The sequence below is a fragment of the Oncorhynchus mykiss genome, chromosome 30 (assembly GCF_057628025.1).
Source record: "Oncorhynchus mykiss isolate SJ-2025 chromosome 30, ASM5762802v1, whole genome shotgun sequence".
Lineage (NCBI taxonomy): Eukaryota > Metazoa > Chordata > Actinopteri > Salmoniformes > Salmonidae > Oncorhynchus > Oncorhynchus mykiss.
The window spans coordinates 12,263,582-12,285,781 of NC_143051.1; positions in this window are offsets into that span (position 1 = coordinate 12,263,582).

Genomic DNA, 22,200 nt, shown 5'->3' on the forward strand with positions numbered 1-22,200 from the left:
AAAGAGTTCTTTCCCAGAAAGCCTAGAGGTAATGGATACCCACTGGGATCATTAGTGGAATGAGAGAGGCCACACACCACTTCCCACCCACACACTTCAATAAACTCAGAACAGCAACAAAGCGGGCTGACAGATTCAGAACACTGGTTAATCAGTGATGGGCTATCTAATTTACGTGTTCATATCTGGTTATCTATTTATTGCTTTTCCCATCTCTGCTAATACAGCACTGCTGAGATGGAATTGAACTGAATGTGTGATCATCACAGCCCTCATATTCCACCGTTACTGTGGAGACTGTCTTTCACGGATTGTGAGTAGGAAGAATCGGTTACCATGGATACGGATTTGGACAGAACCTTTTGCACCTTTCAACACGTTTCTATAAAGGTGTTAAACTGTATCATTCTTTTTACTGCTAGAACCCATTCTTGATCTTATCTACTTCTTTGACTTCTCGTTGTGTGTGTGTGTGTGTGTGTGTGTGTGTGTGTGTGTGTGCTGGCTTACCTGACTGTGTGACTCCCGTATAGCCATACTTCTATCAGTAATTGTCTGTGATGGGATCAATAGAATTCCCTTCCTTATCAGTCAGCTGATTACACACAGCTCTACTGCTTAGGTCATCTGAACAGTGGCAGAGAACCAACAAGATGTGTGTGTGTGCGTGTTGTAGTGCTCGAGTCCGGTCTTCAGACCACATATTGAGTGTCTCTGTCTTGGATACATTTTGATGCGGTCTTGGCTCGTCTTGGACAATGAGGACTCGTAATTTCTTCAGGAGACCAGCCAAAATCAGTTTGACACTTTTGGTTAAATAAAACATAACCAGTCCCCTGTAACGTCTGCTTCCAACTCACACCCTCAAACATGTAGATCCCCTGAATGCTGCTCACTTTCCAGCTCACTTTCCAGCTCACACTCTCAAACAACTAGATGCCCTGAGCGCAGTTCACTCTCCAGATCCCAATCACCTGAATTCTAATCACCTGTTCACCCACCTGTATGTCATTATAACACACTATTTAGTTCAGTTCTTTGCACCCCATCACCGTGAGGTATTGTTTGTTTTGTGACACGTCTTTTGGAGCGCTATTTCATTTATTTTATTTTTCATTTTTTTTGCACTTAATTAATTTACGCCTCCTGTGTATGATGGTTTTTGCCTATACCCTGCCTGTACTTTAACCCATCAGATTTCCTGTTATCTACCTATTGCCTGATCTCTAGGACTATGTTAATAGCCTTTTCCCTGCCTGTACTGTTGCCTTTTGGACCCCCTGTGTATGACCTTCTGCCTGCCCCTGGACCCAGCTACCTGCCTCCTCCTGTGTATGACCTTCTGCCTGCCCCTGGACTCAGCTACCTGCCTCCTCCTGTGTATGACCTTCTGTCTGCCCTTGGACCCAGCTACCTGCCTCCTCCTGTGTATGACCTTCTGCCTGCCCCTGGACCCAGCTACCTGCCTCCTCCTGTGTATGACCTTCTGCCTGCCCCTGGACTCAGCTACCTGCCTCCTCCTGTGTATGACCTTCTGTCTGCCCTTGGACCCAGCTACCTGCCTCCTCCTGTGTATGACCTTCTGCCTGCCCCTGGACCCAGCAACCTGCCTCCTCCTGTGTATGACCTTCTGCCTGCCCCTGGACCCAGCTACCTGCCTCCTCCTGTGTATGACCTTCTGCCTGCCCCTGGACCCAGCTACCTGCCTCCTCCTGTGTATGACCTTCTGCCTGCCCCTGGACCCAGCAACCTGCCTCCTCCTGTGTATGACCTTCTGCCTGCCCCTGGACTCAGCTACCTGCCTCCTCCTGTGTATGACCTTCTGCCTGCCCCTGGACCCAGCAACCTGCCTCCTCCTGTGTATGACCTTCTGCCTGCCCCTGGACCCAGCAACCTGTCTCCTCCTGTGTATGACCTTCTGCCTGCCCCTGGACCCAGCAACCTGCCTCCTCCTGTGTATGACCTTCTGCCTGCCCCTGAACCTAGCAACCTGCCTCCTGCTGTGGTCCTTTGCAAAAAAACACCTGTTGCGCCCTGCACTTGAAACCAGCTCTCTGTCTCCCCTCGTGTTCATTACATCCCTGTTGAGTCAGCGCATACAGGCGTTTTGCTAAATATCCACACTCCTTTCATAACACATATAATGGATATCATATACAGTACATGTGTCATGCTAGGTGTGCTCCGATTGAATGTTGTTGTAGGACATGCTCGGTGTGCTCTGATGGAATGTTGTAGGACATTCTAGGTGTGCTCTGATGGAATGTTGTTGTAGGACATGCTAGTTTGGCTCTGATGGAATGTTGTAGGACATGCTTGGTGTGCTTTGGAATGTTGTTGTAGGACATGCTCGGTGTGCTCTGATGGAATGTTGTAGGACATTCTAGGTGTGCTCTGATGGAATGTTGTTGTAGGACATGCTAGTTTGGCTCTGATGGAATGTTGTAGGACATGCTTGGTGTGCTTTGGAATGTTGTTGTAGGACATGCTAGGTGTGCTCTGATGGAATGTTGTAGGACATGCTAGGTGTGCTCTGATGGAATGTTGTTGTAGGACATGCTAGTTTGGCTCTGATGGAATGTTGTAGGACTTGCTAGGTGTGCTCTGATGCAATGCTGTTGTAGGACATGCTAGGTGTGGTCTGATGGAATGTTGTTGTAGGACATGCTAGTTTGGCTCTGATGGAATGTTGTAGGACTTGCTAGGTGTGCTCTGATGGAATGTTGTTGTGTAGGACATGCTAGGTGTGCCCTGACAGAATGTTGTTGTAGGACATGCTTGGTGTGGTCTGATGGAATGTTGTTGTGTAGGACATGCTAGGTGTGCTCTGACAGAATGTTGTTGTAGGACATGCTTGGTGTGGTCTGATGGAATGTTGTTGTAGGACATGCTAGTTGTGCTCTGACAGAATGTTGTTGTAGGACATGCTAGGTGTGCTCTGACAGAATGTTGTTGAAGGACATGCTTGGTGTGCTCTGATTGAATGTTGTTGTAGGACATACTCGGTGTGCTCTGATTGAATGTTGTTGTAGGACATGCTCGGTGTGCTCTGATGGAATTTTATTGAAGGATGTTCTAGGTGTGCTCTGACGGAATGTTGTTGTAGGACATGCTAGGTGTGCTCTGATGGAATTTTATTGAAGGAGGTGCTAGGTGTGCTCTGAAGGAATGTTGTTGTAGGACATGCTAGGTTTTCTCTGATGGAATGTTGTAGGACATTTGCGGTGTGCTCTGAGGGAATGTTTATATAGGTCATGCTAGGTGTGCTCTGATGGAATTTTATTGAAGGATGTTCTAGGTGTGCTCTGAAGGAATGTTGTTGTAGGACATGCTCGGTGTGCTCTGATGGAATTTTATTGAAGGAGGTGCTAGGTTTGCTCTGAAGGAATGTTGTTGTAGGACATGCTAGGTTTTCTCTGATGGAATGTTGTAGGACATACTCGGTGTGCTCTGAGGGAATGTTTATATAGGTCATGCTAGGTGTGCTCTGATGGAATTTTATTGAAGGATGTTCTAGGTGTGCTCTGAAGGAATGTTGTTGTAGGACATGCTCGGTGTGCTCTGATGGAATTTTATTGAAGGAGGTGCTATGTGTGCTCTGATGGAATGTTGTTGTAGGACATACTAGGTTTTCTCTGATGGAATGTTGTTATATTACATGCTAGGTGTGCTCTGATGAATGCTGTTGCAGGACATGCTCGATTTGCTCTGATTGAATGTTGTTGTGTAGGACATGCTAGGTGTGCTCTGATGGAATGTTGTTGTGTAGGACATACTCGGTGTGGTCTGATGGAATGTTGTTGTAGGACATGCTGGTCGTGCTCTGATGGTATTTTGTAGGACATTATCGGTGTGCTCTGATGGAATGTTGTAGGACATGCTCGGTGTGCTTTGGAATGTTGTTGTAGGACATGCTAGGTGTGCTCTGATGGAATGTTGTAGGACATGCTAGTTTGGCTCTGATGGAATGTTGTAGGACTTGCTAGGTGTGCTCTGATGCAATGTTGTTGTAGGACATGCTAGGTGTGGTCTGATGGAATGTTGTTGTAGGACATGCTAGTTTGGCTCTGATGGAATGTTGTAGGACTTGCTAGGTGTGCTCTGATGGAATGTTGTTGTGTAGGACATTCTAGGTGTGCTCTGACAGAATGTTGTTGAAGGACATGCTTGGTGTGCTCTGATTGAATGTTGTTGTAGGACATACTCGGTGTGCTCTGATTGAATGTTGTTGTAGGACATACTCGGTGTGCTCTGATTGAATGTTGTTGTAGGACATGCTCGGTGTGCTCTGATGGAATTTTATTGAAGGATGTTCTAGGTGTGCTCTGACGGAATGTTGTTGTAGGACATGCTAGGTGTGCTCTGATGGAATTTTATTGAAGGAGGTGCTAGGTGTGCTCTGAAGGAATGTTGTTGTAGGACATGCTAGGTTTTCTCTGATGGAATGTTGTAGGACATTTGCGGTGTGCTCTGAGGGAATGTTTATATAGGTCATGCTAGGTGTGCTCTGATGGAATTTTATTGAAGGATGTTCTAGGTGTGCTCTGAAGGAATGTTGTTGTAGGACATGCTCGGTGTGCTCAGATGGAATTTTATTGAAGGAGGTGCTAGGTGTGCTCTGAAGGAATGTTGTTGTAGGACATGCTAGGTTTTCTCTGATGGAATGTTGTAGGACATACTCGGTGTGCTCTGAGGGAATGTTTATATAGGTCATGCTAGGTGTGCTCTGATGGAATTTTATTGAAGGATGTTCTAGGTGTGCTCTGAAGGAATGTTGTTGTAGGACATGCTCGGTGTGCTCTGATGGAATTTTATTGAAGGAGGTGCTAGGTGTGCTCTGATGGAATGTTGTTGTAGGACATACTAGGTTTTCTCTGATGGAATGTTGTTATATTACATGCTAGGTGTGCTCTGATGAATGCTGTTGCAGGACATGCTCGATTTGCTCTGATTGAATGTTGTTGTGTAGGACATGCTAGGTGTGCTCTGATGGAATGTTGTTGTGTAGGACATACTCGGTGTGGTCTGATGGAATGTTGTTGTAGGACATGCTGGTCGTGCTCTGATGGTATTTTGTAGGACATTATCGGTGTGCTCTGATGGAATGTTGTAGGACATGCTCGGTGTGCTTTGGAATGTTGTTGTAGGACATGCTAGGTGTGCTCTGATGGAATGTTGTAGGACATGCTAGTTTGGCTCTGATGGAATGTTGTAGGACTTGCTAGGTGTGCTCTGATGCAATGTTGTTGTAGGACATGCTAGGTGTGGTCTGATGGAATGTTGTTGTAGGACATGCTAGTTTGGCTCTGATGGAATGTTGTAGGACTTGCTAGGTGTGCTCTGATGGAATGTTGTTGTGTAGGACATGCTAGGTGTGCCCTGACAGAATGTTGTTGTAGGACATGCTTGGTGTGCTCTGATTGAATGTTGTTGTAGGACATGCTCGGTGTGCTCTGATGGAATTTTATTGAAGGATGTTCTAGGTGTGCTCTGACGGAATGTTGTTGTAGGACATGCTAGGTGTGCTCTGATGGAATTTTATTGAAGGATGTTCTAGGTGTGCTCTGATGGAATGTTGTTGTGTAGGACATGCTTGGTGTGCTCTGATTGAATGTTGTTGTAGGACATGCTCGGTGTGCTCTGATGGAATTTTATTGAAGGAGGTTCTAGGTGTGCTCTGACGGAATGTTGTTGTAGGACATGCTAGGTGTGCTCTGATGGAATGTTGTAGGACATGCTAGGTGTGCTCTGATGGAATGTTGTAGGACATGCTAGGTGTGCTCTGATGGAATGTTGTAGGACATGCTAGGTGTGCTCTGATGGAATGTTGTAGGACATGCTAGGTATGCTCTGGTGGAATGTTGTAGGACATGCTAGGTGTGCTCTGATGGAATGTTGTAGGACATGCTAGTTTGGCTCTAATGGAATGTTATTGTGTAGGACATGCTAGGTGTGCTCTGATGGAATGTTGTTGTAGAACATGCTAGGTGTGGTCTGACGGAATGTTGTTGTAGGACATGCTAGTTTGGCTCTGATGGAATGTTGTAGGACATGCTAGGTGTGCTCTGACAGAATGTTGTTGTAGGACATGCTTGGTGTGGTCTGATTGAATTTTATTGAAGGAGGTGCTAGGTGTGCTCTGATGGAATGTTGTTGTAGGACATACTAGGTTTTCTCTGATGGAATGTTGTTATAGGACATGCTAGGTGTGCTCTGATGGAATGCTGTTGCAGGACATGCTCGATTTGCTCTGATTGAATGTTGTTGTGTAGGACATACTCGGTGTGGTCTGATGGAATGTTGTAGAACATGCTCGGTGTGCTTTGATGGAATGTTGTTGTGGGACATGCTAGGTGTGCTCTGATGGAATGTCGTTGTAGGACATGCTCGGTGTGCTCTGATGGAATGTTGTTGTAGGACTTACTCGGTGTGCTCCGATGGATTGTTGTAGGACATGCTAGGTGTGCTCTGATGGAATGCTGTTGTAGGACATGCTGGCTGTACTTTGATGGAATGATTTGTAGGACATGTTAGGTTTGCTCTGATTGAATGTTGTTGAAGGACGTGCTAGGTGTGCTCTGACAGAATGTTGTTGTAGGACATGCTCGGTGTGGTCTGATGAAATGTTGTTGTAGGACATGCTAGTTGTACTCTGATGGAATGTTGTAGGACTTTCTAGTTATGCTCCGATGGAATGTTGTTGGACATTATCGGGGTGCTCTGATGGAATGTTGTAGGACATGCTCGGGTTGCTTTGATGGAATGTTGTTGTGTAGGACATGCTAGGTGTGCTCTGATGGAATGTTGTTGTGTAGGACATACTCGGTGTGGTCTGATGGAATGTTGTTGTAGGACATGCTGGTCGTGCTCTGATGGTATTTTGTAGGACATTATCGGTATGCTCTGATGGTATGTTGTAGGACATGCTAGGTGTGCTCTGATGGAATGTTGTAGGACATGCTCGGTGTGCTTTGGAATGTTGTTGTAGGACATGCTAGGTGTGCTCTGATGGAATGTTGTAGGACATGCTAGGTGTGCTCTGATGGAATGTTGTAGGACATGCTAGGTGTTCTCTGATGGAATGTTGTAGGACATGCTAGGTATGCTCTGGTGGAATGTTGTAGGACATGCTAGGTGTGCTCTGATGGAATGTTGTAGGACATGCTAGGTGTGCTCTGATGGAATGTTGTAGGAAATGCTAGGTATGCTCTGGTGGAATGTTGTAGGACATGCTAGGTGTGCTCTGGTGGAATGTTGTAGGACATGCTAGTTTGACTCTGATGGAATGCTGTTGTAGGACATGCTAGTTTGGCTCTGATGGAATGTTGTTGTAGGACATGCTAGTTTGGCTCTGATGGAATGTTGTAGGACATGCTAGGTGTGCTCTGACAGAATGTTGTTGTAGGACATGCTTGGTGTGGTCTGATGGAATGTTGTTGTAGGACATTCTCGGTGTGCTCTGATTGAATGTTGTTGTAGGACATACTCGGTGTGCTCTGATTAAATGTTGTTGTAGGACATACTCGGTGTGCTCTGATTGAATGTTGTTGTAGGACATTCTCGGTGTGCTCTGATGGAATTTTATTGAAGGATGTGCTAGGTGTGCTCTGACGGAATGTTGTTGTAGGACATGCTCGGTGTGCTCTGATGGAATTTTATTGAAGGAGGTGCTAGGTGTGCTCTGATGGAATGTTGTTGTAGGACATACTAGGTTTTCTCTGATGGAATGTTGTTATAGGACATGCTAGGTGTGCTCTGATGGAATGCTGTTGCAGGACATGCTCGATTTGCTCTGATTGAATGTTGTTGTGTAGGACATACTCGGTGTGGTCTGATGGAATGTTGTTGTAGGACATGCTAGTTGTGCCCTGATGGTATTTTGTAGGACATTATCGGTGTGCTCTGATGGAATGTTGTAGGACATGCTCGGTGTGCTCTGATGGAATGTTGTTGTAGGACATGCTAGGTGTGCTTTGATGGAATGTTGTTGTAGGACATGCTAGGTGTGCTCTGATGGAATGTTGTTGTAGGACATGCTAGTTTGGCTCTGATGGAATGTTGTTGTAGGACACGCTCGGTGTGGTCTGATGGAATTTTGTTGTAGGACTTACTCGGTGTGCTCTGATGGAATGCTGTTGTAGGACATGCTGGCTGTACTTTGATGGAATGATTTGTAGGACATGTTAGGTTTGCTCTGATTGAATGTTGTTGAAGGACGTGCTAGGTGTGCTCTGACAGAATGTTGTTGTAGGACATGCTAGTTATGCTCCGATGGAATGTTGTTGGACATTATCGGGGTGCTCTGATGGAATGTTGTTTTGGGACATGCTAGGTGTGCTCTGATGGAATGTTGTTGTAGTACATGTTCGGTGTGCTCTGAAGGAATGTTGTTGTAGGTCATGCTCGGTGTGCTCTGATGGAATTTTATTGAAGGAGGTGCTAGGTGTGCTCTGATGGAATGTTGTTGTAGGACATACTAGGTTTTCTCTGATGGAATGTTGTAATAGGACATGCTAGGTGTGCTCTGATGGAATGCTGTTGTAGGACATGCTGGTCGTGCTTTGATGGTATTTTGTAGGACATTATCGGTGTGCTTTGATGGAATGTTGTAGGACATGCTAGGTGTGCTCTGATGGAATGTTGTTGTAGGACATGCTAGGTGTGCTCTGATGGAATGTCGTTGTAGGACATGCTCGGTGTGCTCTGATGGAATGTTGTTGTAGTACATGCTCGGTGTGCTCTGATGGAATGTCGTTGTAGGACATGCTCGGTGTGCTCTGATGGAATGTTGTTGTAGGACTTACTCGGTGTGCTCTGATGGAATGCTGTTGTAGGACATGCTGGCTGTACTTTGATGGAATGATTTGTAGGACATGTTAGGTTTGCTCTGATTGAATGTTGAAGGACGTGCTAGGTGTGCTCTGACAGAATGTTGTTGTAGGACATGCTCGGTGTGGTCTGATGAAATGTTGTTGTAGGACTTTCTAGTTATGCTCCGATGGAATGTTGTTGGACATTATCGGGGTGCTCTGATGGAATGTTTTAGGACATGCTCGGGTTGCTTTGATGGAATGTTGTTGTGGGACATGCTAGGTGTGTTCTGATGGAATGTTGTTGTAGTACATGTTCGATGTGCTCTGATGGAATGTTGTTGTAGGACTAGCTAGGTGTGCTCTGATGGAATGTTGTTGTAGGACATGCTAGGTGTGCTGATGGATTGTTGTTGTAGGACATGCTAGGTGTGCTCTGATGGAATGTTGGTGTAGGACATGCTACGTGTGTTCTGATGGAATGTTGTAGGACATGTTCGGTGTAGCCTGATGGAATGTTGTTGTAGGACATGCTAGGTGTGCTCTGATGGAATTTTGTTGAAGGATGTGCTAGGTGTGCTCTGATGGAATGATGTTGTGTAGGACATGCTAGGTGTGCTCTGACGGAATGTTGTTGTAGTACATGCTCGGTGTGCTCTGATGGATTGTTGTTGTAGGACATGATCGGTGTGGTCTGATGGAATGTTGCTGTAGGACATGCTTGGTTTGCTCTGATGGAATGTTGTAGGACTTTCTAGTTATGCTCCGATGGAATGTTGTAGGACATGCTAGTTGTGCTCTGATGGAATGTTTTTGTAGGACATGCTAGGTGTGCTCTGATGGAATGTGTTTGTAGGACATGCTAGGTGTGTTCTGATGGAATGTTGTAGGACAGGATCGGTGTGGTCTGATGGAATGTTGTTGTAGGACATGCTAGGTGTGCTCTGATGGAATGTTGTTGTAGGACATGCTCGGTGTGCTCTGATGGAATGTTGTTGTAGGACATGCTAGGTGTGCTCTGATGGAATGTTGTTGTAGGACATGCTAGGTGTGATCTGATGCAATGTTATTGTAGGTCATGCTAGGTGTGCTCTGATGCAATGTTGTTGTAGGACATGCTTGGTGTGCTCTGATGCTATGTTGTTGTAGGACATGCTAGGTGTGCTCTGATGCAATGTTGTTGTAGGACATGCTAGGTGTGCTCTGATGGAATGTTGTTGTAGGACATGCTAGGTGTGATCTGATGCAATGTTATTGTAGGTCATGCTAGGTGTGCTCTGATGCAATGTTGTTGTAGGACATGCTTGGTGTGCTCTGATGCTATGTTGTTGTAGGACATGCTAGGTGTGCTCTGATGCAATGTTGTTGTAGGACATGCTAGGTGTGCTCTGATGGAACGTTTTATTAGCTGGTCCAAAGTCTTAAGGATGTACATCTTTTTCAAATTTTTAGACTGCCCTTGTCTTTAACCGTCATGGTTGAGTACTCTATTCATATCTATGTCATTTCCCCGTAGCCGTTGATATGTAAATGGATTAATCTACTGTATTTGGATTAGTAAAATCCATGTTTTATGAGACTTTAATCAAATGATTTCTATGATTCTAGTCATTTCTGAAACAGATTGCCAGAGCTAAGCTGAGCTGAGGCCATCATGTGTTGTTGCTTTTAGTGGCTCGTCTCTCTCCTTCCTTTCGACTCCCTCCTCCCCCTCTCTCTCTGCTGATCCCTTCATCATTAATTCATACACTTCAACCATAACAAACCAGCACAAAGATCTGCTCTCAGTCTGGATTATCGGGAGTAAAGAGGATAGAGAAAGACACAATATTCATACAGAATTTTTTTAGGTTGACATAAATCGTGACTTCACTCCCTTTCATCAGAGCACTTGAGATGTGATTCATTTTTCAATATGTTACAGTTGTGAGATTCAATGAAGGAATATATGAAAATGGGTTTCAATTGTTTATTTCTTAACTGCACACTGAATCAGTGTGAATAAATCCTCTCTGCATTTTATTGGTCATGCAACCAAATTCCTTAAAAAAATCTGAATGTGCATTACAGACAACGGTTTTTATAGTTTTATGATTTTTCAATTTGTTTTTAGATTTTATTTGAAATTCAGATTATTTTCAGTTAATTTTAAAAGTTTTTATTCAATTTCAGTTTGATTAAAAAAATCCAATTCCTTTTTGTTATTTTTTAGTTTTAGTGTTAGGGACAGACAGCCTCCCAAGCATAAGGCTACTTACTATCAGACATTTATGTGTTGTAGGCCTATAGCAGGGGTCACACAAACGGTCACATCAACGGTCACACAAATATCCTAGGTGGCAAAGGTCAGGACAGATATTGTCATTTTCGACACAGCAACAAACCCCCACCTTGCAACTCGTGCGACTAAACTTTTCACACCTTTTTGGCAGAGAGAAACATTTGTGACTTATTTCGGGGAACTAGGCATATGTCACATGTCACTACTTCAGAAGAGATTACTTCTTTAATTAAAAACTTGTATTCCATCCGTAAATATGAATAGAATTGTTAAATTATGAGCCTAGTTTAGCCATGGAAAAAAGGAAGGATCCTTCCCGCTAGTCATGATTGCCTGAGATAATGGATGGGCTGGACATGCCAAGAGATGAGTTTGGATTGTTCTGCCATGTAGCATGCTTCTGTCTATAATATGAGCTGCTCAGTATGTGTTCATAGTCCTTTCTACGGCGCCATTTTTGAAAAGCTATAACGTTAGCCATCGAGAACTTCAACAGTTTTCAACAATATGCCTGAATTAGCAAGCACTATCGAAAGATCAGTTGGATAAAGTGATGGGCTATTTTCTGCACATGCCACGGTCAGTGTGAACCGGAGTGACTTGACACAATGCTGGCCAAGCAAAATGTAGCTACAAACAAAACAGAGTTAAATGGTTCCAGTCTACTGTGAAGTTTTCATCCCTGTAAGAGTCTAGATACATTTTCAAATATTATGTTTCTAATTTTGTCAGCAAGTCATTTCCATTGCAAGTTAAAGAGTACTCTTAGCTAAGTAGCAAACATTAGCTTGCTGGCTCACTTGCTAATATTACGTGTATGATCTGTGTAGCAATGTTATTCTAATAAGAAATTAATTTGCATGGGTAGTTATAGCCTAATGTTAGCTAGCTACAGTGCCTTGCAAAAGTATTCGGCCCCCTTGAACTTTGCGACCTTTTGCCACATTTCAGGCTTCAAACATAAAGATATAAAACTGTATTTTTTTGTGAAGAATCAACAACAAGTGGGACACAATCATGAAGTGGAACGACATTTATTGGATATTTCAAACTTTTTTAACAAATCAAAAACTGAAAAATTGGGCGTGCAAAGTTATTCAGCCCCTTTACTTTCAGTGCAGCAAACTCTCTCCAGAAGTTCAGTGAGGATCTCTGAATGATCCAATGTTGACCTAAATGACTAATGGTGATAAATACAATCCACCTGTGTGTAATCAAGTCTCCGTGTAAATGCACCTGCACTGTGATAGTCTCAGAGGTCCGTCAAAAGCGCAGAGAGCATCATGAAGAACAAGGAACACACCAGGCAGTTCCGAGATACTGTTGTGAAGAAGTTTAAAGCCGGATTTGGATACAAAAAGATGTCCCAAGCTTTAAACATCCCAAGGAGCACTGTGCAAGCGATAATATTGAAATGGAAGGAGTATCAGACCACTGCAAATCTACCAAGACCTGGCCGTCCCTCTAAACTTTCAGCTCATACAAGGAGAAGACTGATCAGAGATCAGCCAAGAGGCCCATGATCACTCTGGATGAACTGCAGAGATCTACAGCTGAGGTGGGAGACTCTGTCCATAGGACAACAATCAGTCGAATATTGCAGAAATCTGGCGTCTATGGAAGAGTGGCAAGAAGAAAGCCATTTCTTAAAGATATCCATAAAAAGTGTCGTTTAAAGTTTGCCACAAGCCACCTGGGAGACATACCAAACATGTGGAAGAAGGTGCTCTGGTCAGATGAAACCAAAATTGAACTTTTTGGCAACAATGCAAGACGCTATGTTTGGCGTAAAAGCAACACAGCTGAACACACCATCCCCACTGTCAAACTTGGTGGTGGCAGCATCATGGTTTGGGCCTGCTTTTCTTCAGCAGGGACAGGGAAGATGGTTAAAATTGATGGGAAGATGGATGGAGCCAAATACAGGACCATTCTGGAAGAAAACCTGATGGAGTCTGCAAAAGACCTGAGACTGGGACGGAGATTTGTCTTCCAACAAGACAATGATCCAAAACATTATTTATTTATTTACCTTTATTTAACCAGGTAGGCAAGTTGAGAACAAGTTCTCATTTACAATTGCGACCTGGCCAAGATAAAGCAAAGCAGTTTCACAGATACAACAACACAGAGTTACACATGGAGTAAAACAAACATACAGTCAATAATAAAGTATAAACAAGTCTATATACAATGTGAGCAAATGAGGTGAGAAGGGAGGTAAAGGCAAAAAAGGCCTTGGTGGCAAGGTAAATACAATATAGCAAGTAAAACACTGGAATCGTAGTTTTGCAATGGAAGAATGTGCAAAGTAGAAATAAAAATAATGGGGTGCAAAGGAGCAAAATAAATAAATAAATTAAATACAGTTGGGAAAGAGGTAGTTGATAGGGCTAAATTATAGGTGGGCTATGTACAGGTGCAGTAATCTGTGAGCTGCTCTGACAGTTGGTGCTTAAAGCTAGTGAGGGAGATAAGTGTTTCCAGTTTCAGAGATTTTTGTAGTTCGTTCCAGTCATTGGCAGCAGAGAACTGGAAAGAGAGGCGGCCAAAGAAAGAATTGGTTTTGGGGGTGACTAGAGAGATATACCTGCTGGAGCGTGTGCTACAGGTGGGAGATGCTATGGTGACCAGCGAGCTGAGATAAGGGGGGACTTTACCTAGCAGGGTCTTGTAGATGACATGGAGCCAGTGGGTTTGGCGACGAGTATGAAGCGAGGGCCTGCCAACGAGAGCGTACAGGTCGCAATGGTGGGTAGTATATGGGGCTTTGGTGACAAAACGGATTGCACTGTGATAGACTGCATCCAATTTGTTGAGTAGGGTATTGGAGGCTATTTTGTAAATTACATCGCCAAAGTCGAGGGTTGGTAGGATGGTCAGTTTTACAAGGGTATGTTTGGCAGCATGAGTGAAGGATGCTTTGTTGCGAAATAGGAAGCCAATTCTAGATTTAACTTTGGATTGGAGATGTTTGATATGGGTCTGGAAGGAGAGTTTACAGTCTAACCAGACACCTAAGTATTTGTAGTTGTCCACGTATTCTAAGTCAGAGCCGTCCAGAGTAGTGATGTTGGACAGGCGGGTAGGTGCAGGTAGCGATCGGTTGAAGAGCATGCATTTAGTTTTACTTGTATTTAAGAGCAATTGGAGGCCACGGAAGGAGAGTTGTATGGCATTGAAGCTTGCCTGGAGGGTTGTTAACACAGTGTCCAAAGAAGGGCTGGAAGTATACAGAATGGTGTCGTCTGCGTAGAGGTGGATCAGAGACTCACCAGCAGCAAGAGCGACCTCATTGATGTATACAGAGAAGAGAGTCGGTCCAAGAATTGAACCCTGTGGCACCCCCATAGAGACTGCCAGAGGTCCGGACAACAGACCCTCCGATTTGACACACTGAACTCTATCAGAGAAGTAGTTGGTGAACCAGGCGAGGCAATCATTTGAGAAACCAAGGCTGTTGAGTCTGCCGATGAGGATGTGGTGATTGACAGAGTCGAAAGCCTTGGCCAGATCAATGAATACGGCTGCACAGTAATGTTTCTTATCGATGGCGGTTAAGATATCGTTTAGGACCTTGAGCGTGGCTGAGTTGCACCCATGACCAGCTCTGAAACCAGATTGCATAGCAGAGAAGGTATGGTGAGATTCAAAATGGTCGGTAATCTGTTTGTTGACTTGGCTTTCGAAGACCTTAGAAAGGCATGGTAGAATAGATATAGGTCTGTAGCAGTTTGGGTCAAGAGTGTCACCCCCTTTGAAGAGGGGGATGACCGCAGCTGCTTTCCAATCTTTGGGAATCTCAGACGACACGAAAGAGAGGTTGAACAGGCTAGTAATAGCGGCGGCAACAATTTCGGCAGATAATTTTAGAAAGAAAGGGTCCAGATTGTCTAGCCCGGCTGATTTGTAGGGGTCCAGATTTTGCAGCTCTTTCAGAACATCAGCTGAATGGATTTGGGAGAAGGAGAAATGGGGAAGGCTTGGGCGAGTTGCTGTTGGGGGTGCAGTGCTGTTGACAGGGGTAGGAGTAGCCAGGTGGAAAGCATGGCCAGCAGTAGAAAAATGCTTATTGAAATTTTCAATTATGGTGGATTTATCAGTGGTGACAGTGTTTCCTATCTTCAGTGCAGTGGGCAGCTGGGAGGAGGTGTTCTTATTCTCCATGGACTTTACAGTGTCCCAGAACTTTTTTGAGTTAGTGTTGCAAGAAGCAAATTTCTGCTTGAAAAAGCTAGCCTTGGCTTTTCTAACTGCCTGTGTATAATGGTTTCTAGCTTCCCTGAACAGCTGCATATCACGGGGGCTGTTCGATGCTAATGCAGAACGCCATAGGATGTTTTTGTGTTGGTTAAGGGCAGTCAGGTCTGGGGAGAACCAAGGGCTATATCTGTTCCTGGTTCTAAATTTCTTGAATGGGGCATGTTTATTTAAGATGGTTAGGAAGGCATTTTTAAAAAATATCCAGGCATCCTCTACTGACGGGATGAGGTCAATATCCTTCCAGGATACCCCGGCCAGGTCGATTAGAAAGGCCTGCTCGCTGAAGTGTTTCAGGGAGCGTTTTACAGTGATGAGAGGAGGTCGTTTGACCGCTGACCCATTACGGATGCAGGCAATGAGGCAGTGATCGCTGAGATCTTGGTTGAAGACAGCAGAGGTGTATTTAGAGGGGAAGTTGGTTAGGATGATATCTATGAGGGTGCCCATGTTTAAGGCTTTGGGGAGGTACCTGGTAGGTTCATTGATAATTTGTGTGAGATTGAGGGCATCAAGTTTAGATTGTAGGATGGCTGGGGTGTTAAGCATGTTCCAGTTTAGGTCGCCTAGCAGCACGAGCTCTGAAGATAGATGGGGGGCAATCAGTTCACATATGGTGTCCAGAGCACAGCTGGGGGCAGAGGGTGGTCTATAGCAGGCGGCAACGGTGAGAGACTTGTTTTTAGAGAGGTGGATTTTTAAAAGTAGAAGTTCAAATTGTTTGGGTACAGACCTGGATAGTAGGACAGAACTCTGCAGGCTATCTTTGCAGTAGATTGCAACACCGCCCCCTTTGGCAGTTCTATCTTGTCTGAAAATGTTGTAGTTTGGAATTAAAATGTCTGAATTTTTGGTGGTCTTCCTAAGCCAGGATTCAGACACAGCTAGAACATCCGGGTTGGCAGAGTGTGCTAAAGCAGTGAATAGAACAAACTTAGGGAGGAGGCTTCTAATGTTAACATGCATGAAACCAAGGCTATTACGGTTACAGAAGTCGTCAAAAGAGCGCCTGGGGAATAGGAGTGGAGCTAGGCACTGCAGGGCCTGGATTCACCTCTACATCGCCAGAGGAACATAGGAGGAGTAGAATAAGGGTGCGACTAAAAGCAATAAGAATTGGTCGTCTAGAACGTCTGGAACAGAGAGTAAAAGGAGGTTTCTGGGGGCGATAAAATAGCATCAAGGTATAATGTACAGACAAAGGTAAGGTAGGATGTGAATACAATGGAGGTAAACCTAGGTATTGAGTGATGAAGAGAGAGATATTGTCTCTAGAAACATCATTGAAACCAGGAGATGTCATTGCATGTGTGGGTGGTGGAACTAATAGGTTGGATAAGGTATAGTGAGCAGGACTAGAGGCTCTACAGTGAAATAAGCCAATAAACACTAACCAGAACAGCAATGGACAAGACATATTGACATTAAGGAGAGGCATGCTTAGTCGAGTGATCAAAAGGGTCCAGTGAGTGGAGAGGTTGGTTGAGGGTCACGGCGATTTAGACAGCTAGCCAAGCCAACCGGTAGCAAGCTAGCATAGGATGGAGTCTGTTAGCCATCTCTTGCGTTCGGTCAGTAGATTAGTGGGGTTCCGTGAGGTAGAGGGGATTAATCCAAATCACACAACAACAACAAAAATAAGAACAATAGATATAGTTATAGAGGCCCGAGAAGAAAACATAATAATAATAAAAATAAATAAATTGTCCGATTGTCTATTCAGATAGCAGCCGGTAAGACAGCTAACGGTTAACGGGCCGCAGATGGGCGTTCAGGTAACGTCGCGACAGAGGAGCCAGCCGGATCTCCTTCAGGTAGATAACGTCGGCAGTCCAGTTGTGAAGGCACGGTGGGGCTCCGCGTAGGCAGTGAAACGGGTCCGGATAGGTGACTGCAGCCCAGGAGTGAATGATGGAACTCAGGAGTGATTGACGGAGCTGGCTAGCACCGGAACAATCGATGTTTGCTCCGGAATCGACGAAAGCCGACTGTCACACGGATAGCAGCTAGCTAGCTGTGAGATCCGGATATGAATGTCCAGAGAGCAGTTGAAATCCAGGGACATGGAGAGAAAAATTGGTCCGGTATGTTCCGTTCCGAGCCGCGCTGCGCCGTACAAAACTGGCGATAGATTTTCGAGCTAAAGGATAGCTGATGACCACAAACCGTGGTTAGCTGAATACTAACGATTTGCCAGTAAAGAAGCTAACTAGCTTCTGATTAGCTTCTGGATTAGCTTCTGGGCTAGCTCCTGGCTAGCTTCTGGCTAGTTTCTGGCTAGCTTCTTGGAGTTTCTGGCTAGCTTCTTGGAGGATTACAGATCTGAGGTAAATAATAATTTTTTATAAATATAAATTGGTGAGGCTGGTTGCAGGAGAGTGTTTAGAAGATGAGTTGATGGAAAATAAAAATAAAATGTATGTGAAAAAAGTTGTAAATATATATATATACAGGACACGACAAGACGAGGACAAAAGACGTCTGAACTGCTATGCGATCTTGGAGAAGAGCCAAGCAAAATAATAAATAAATAAATAAATAAAGCAAAATCTACAATGGAATGGTTCAAAAATAAACATATCCAGGTGTTAGAATGGCCAAGTCAAAGTCCAGACCTGAATCCAATCGAGAATCTATGGAAAGAACTGAAAACTGCTGTTCACAAATGCTCTCCATCCAACCTCACTGAGCTCAAGCTGTTTTGCAAGGAGGAATGGGAAAAAATGTCAGTCTCTCGATGTGCAAAACTGATAGAGACATACCCCAAGCGACTTACAGCTGTAATCGCAGCAAAAGGTGGCGCCGCAAAGTATTAACTTAAGGGGGCTGAATAATTTTGCACGCCCAATTTTTCAGTTTTTGATTTGTTAAAGTTTGAAATATCCAATAAATGTCGTTCCACTTCATGATTGTGTCCCACTTGTTGTTGATTCTTCACAAAAAAATACAGTTTTATATCTTTATGTTTGAAGCCTGAAATGTGGCAAAAGGTCGCAAAGTTCAAGGGGGCCGAATACTTTCGCAAGGCACTGTAGCTTTGAACCTAGTTGGTTCGCTCTTTAGCTACCTGCAGATTCATTCTACAGCTATGACAATGTTTGTATTGGTAGTAGTATGAGTTGGGATTATGCCGGCTCATTGTTTAGCTAGCTACATGTGTAAACAAAAGACTCCACTTCGCCAGATGATTACATGACCCATGAAGTTAGCCAGGTGTGCCTGTAGGTGTCAGGTGCGTGAATGAGGACCCAAAAGCGAATTAACAAAACAGAGTTTCTTTAATGACGAAACACACGTAGGCTCAGATGGACAGGCAGATTCCGACAGGACAGGACAAGGTTAGATGAACCGGCAGATTCCGACAGGACAAGGTTGCAGCAAACACGACGATAGTCTGGTTCAGGCATGAGAAACACAAACGAGAATCCGACAAAGACAGAAGCAGAAACAGAGAGAGATATAGAGACCTAATCAGAGGGAAAAAGGGAACAGGTGGGAAAAGGGGTGAACGAGGTAGTTAGAGAAGACAAGGAACCGCTGGGGGAAAGAGGGGAAGAAAAGGTAACCTAATACGACCAGCAGAGGGAGACAGGGTGAAGAGAAAGAACAGGAACAGGACACAACATGACAATACATGACAGTAGGTGATTACGGCCATCAGTTGTATTTCATGAACATGTGTCTAGACAATTGTGACTCGTCCACTTAGCTAGGTGTGGCGGGGGGTGGTTATTGCATTTCCTTCACATGACCCATCAATTTAGACAAGTGTTTCAGGTAAGCGTCATCTAATAATGATCAAATATTTATAAAATTTGTTTATCTGGACACTTTCTGTTTTTGATATGGTAACCATTTCACTGTACCGTTTACACCTTCTATATCCTGTACATGTGACAAATACAAATTTTAAAGCTCAGGTCTTGCAATTCTACACATTTTACACATTATGTGTGTTCATATGATACCAGGAGTCGAATCCTAACCGAATTCCAAACCCAAAGATTATCTGTCTCACCTTGTGTTTATTCTGAAATTCTTTGTGGGTGCTGTTTTGATGAACAGGGTTTGCTGCTGCCATTGTTGACGCCTATGGTTCGCGCTCATGCTCCGTTCTCACCCTCAATTTCTTCCCTGTTAGCGAGTGTTAGCGAGTGTTGCACAATTTTGGCCTATTTGAAAACTCCCATCTACTGGCAGCATTTACCCACCAAATTCAGAGGCTCAAAAATCCCATTAGGAAAAAGAAAAATCTTGAAAATCCTAGTAGATTTTTGCCCACAGTTTAGAAGGGAAAAATAACTAAAATCAAACATTATTTTATGTTCTTTTATTTTAGTTTGTTTTGTAGTTGACAGGAATAGTTTCAGTATAGTTTTAGTTTTTCAACATTTTATTTGACTAAATTGTTTTTCCAATTGTTTTTATTTTAGTGTAACTGTTTGTTTACTATAATAACCTTTTTACAATCACCACTTTGATAGGCTATACCCAAGTCAGGAATATACTGTCGATATTCATTGGGCTTGGGGATATATTCAGCAGGTTTGGGATGTTGTTTCTTTACAATTCAGTGCAAGATACATTATATCCATCCAATTGTTTTGTAAGTTTAGTAGCAATGTTACTTCTTCAACCTTCATTACCAGGGCTTCAATGCCAAGATGCATTATTTAATAATAGAAAACATATCTATTGTCATCTAACAGTGGCTGAATATCTCTGACATCTCAGACATTCATGTCTACTGCTGAGCGATTAACCAAAATGTCGGTTTGTTTTCGATTTTGAAGCAAATAATTGACCGATGTCCGTTCATTTATTTGAATTTCATTTCATTTGTTTCTTTTGTCTTAGAGTTCAGTACACTCTAGATACATCAAACCATGCCCAAACTGTGCAATGTAGTAGGGAGTTGTAGTTTCCAACAGGCCAATATTCTACATAGTTTAGTGCAGAAAACATGGTAATTAACTTCAATGACCATAATTCATTGAGTGCCTACTTGTCCGGTCTGTGTGCGGCAGACACGGAGAGGAAGAGAAGAGACAGAAGAATGAAAACGCTAAAGAGAGAGAGAGCAGCTGCATCGTGAGGTATCTCTACCTGAAAATACATGACAGTTGGTATTCAGCAGTCATAAAAGTATACCTTATTTACTTCGAAGAACTACCAAAATAGTAATTTTTGTCAGACAGCATACCCGGCAAACCAAAATTGGTTCTGTGAAAATTCTCAGAACATCCGTTAGGTCGTGACAAATGTTCTTATAACACAAGAACTGTCCAGTCGTGCTGATGATCTTAGCTGCAGGAAATAGGGGTGCTGAGGGTGCTGCAGCTAGCTCTCACAGTCTCATGTTAGAATTAGACGTTTATCCATGTTTCTCAAACGCAACATTTCGAAGTTGTTCCAAACATCAAATGCTGAGGTTAGTGTTTGAGGTTAGTCATTAACTCAGAATTTGTAAGGTTAAGGTTAAGTTTAGGCATTAACTCAGAAATCGTAAGGTTAGGCATTATCTCCAAATGGTTAAAAATATAATAAATGTCTTACAACCTTTGGAATTAGAGGCAGATGCTTATGCCCATCTGTGAGGGCCTGTATATAACACTGTATATAACACCTTAGCAAAACTGAACCTACTTGAAGGTAACAAAACTCACTGTTGCCCATAGTGTCTGATTTAAACGTCATCTCCTGACGTTTTCAGACATGGATGGGCGTTGAATACTGTATCGCAGGTGTCCTGACTAGATAAATCAGAGGAGAGCAGTGATTCTGGGAATTCATGGCTCTCTCATGTCCCTCCTCTCTGGCTCTGGAAGGCTGTATGTCAAACTGTCACAATATTGAGGCTACCGAAAGAAACGTGTACGGCCAAACTGAGAGCCAGGCTATTACTGTTGAAGGGGATTGTGTGTGTGTGTATGTTATCCTGTGTCATCCTAATGCTGGATGCTGTGTCAGGCACCCTTATGCAGTGAAGGATTCCTCTTCATCTTACAATAGAAACGTACAACACAGTGGACGGCCCAGTGACATGCTATCTCAACATCTCTGCACTACAGCGCTGCATCCAGATCCATCTATAGTGCAGGCTGTTTTTATACCTTGTCCTGCTTTGGGCTGCTCAACGCACTTTCTGTCTCTCAGAGAAACAAGTGTCTGACATTTGTTTGGGTATTTATTCAGGTATTCTAGGTAGATCACGTATCCTAAAAATACCCCCAACTGTCTGGAAATACCAGCTGCAATGATTTAGTTTTTTGCATGTTGGCTTCTATACTGAACAAAAATGTAAATGCACCAAGCCACAATTTCTAAGATTTTACTGAGTTCCAGTTCATATAAGGACATCAGTCAATTAAAATAAATAAATTAGGCCCTAATCTATGGATTTCACATGATTGTGAATACAGATATGCATCTGTAAAAAAAAAAAAGAAGGGCTGTGGATAAAAAAAACAGTCAGTATCTGGTGTGACCACTATTCGCCTCATGCAGTGCGACACATCTCCTTTGCAGTGAGTTGATCAGGCACATGAGTGTTGCCTGTGGAACGTTGTCCCACTCCTCTTCAATGACTGATGCTAAGTTGCTGGATATTGGAGGGAACTGGAACACACATTTTCAGCTTCCAGGAAGTGTGTACAGGTCCTTGCGACATGGGGCTGTGCATTATCATGCTGAAACATGAGGTGATGGCAGCAGATGAATGGCACAACAATGGGCCTCAGGATCCTATGATGTTATCTCTGTGCATTCAAATTGCCATCGATAAAATGCAATTGTGTTTGTTGTCCATAGCTTCTGTTTGGCCATACAACAAAACCACCGCAACCATGG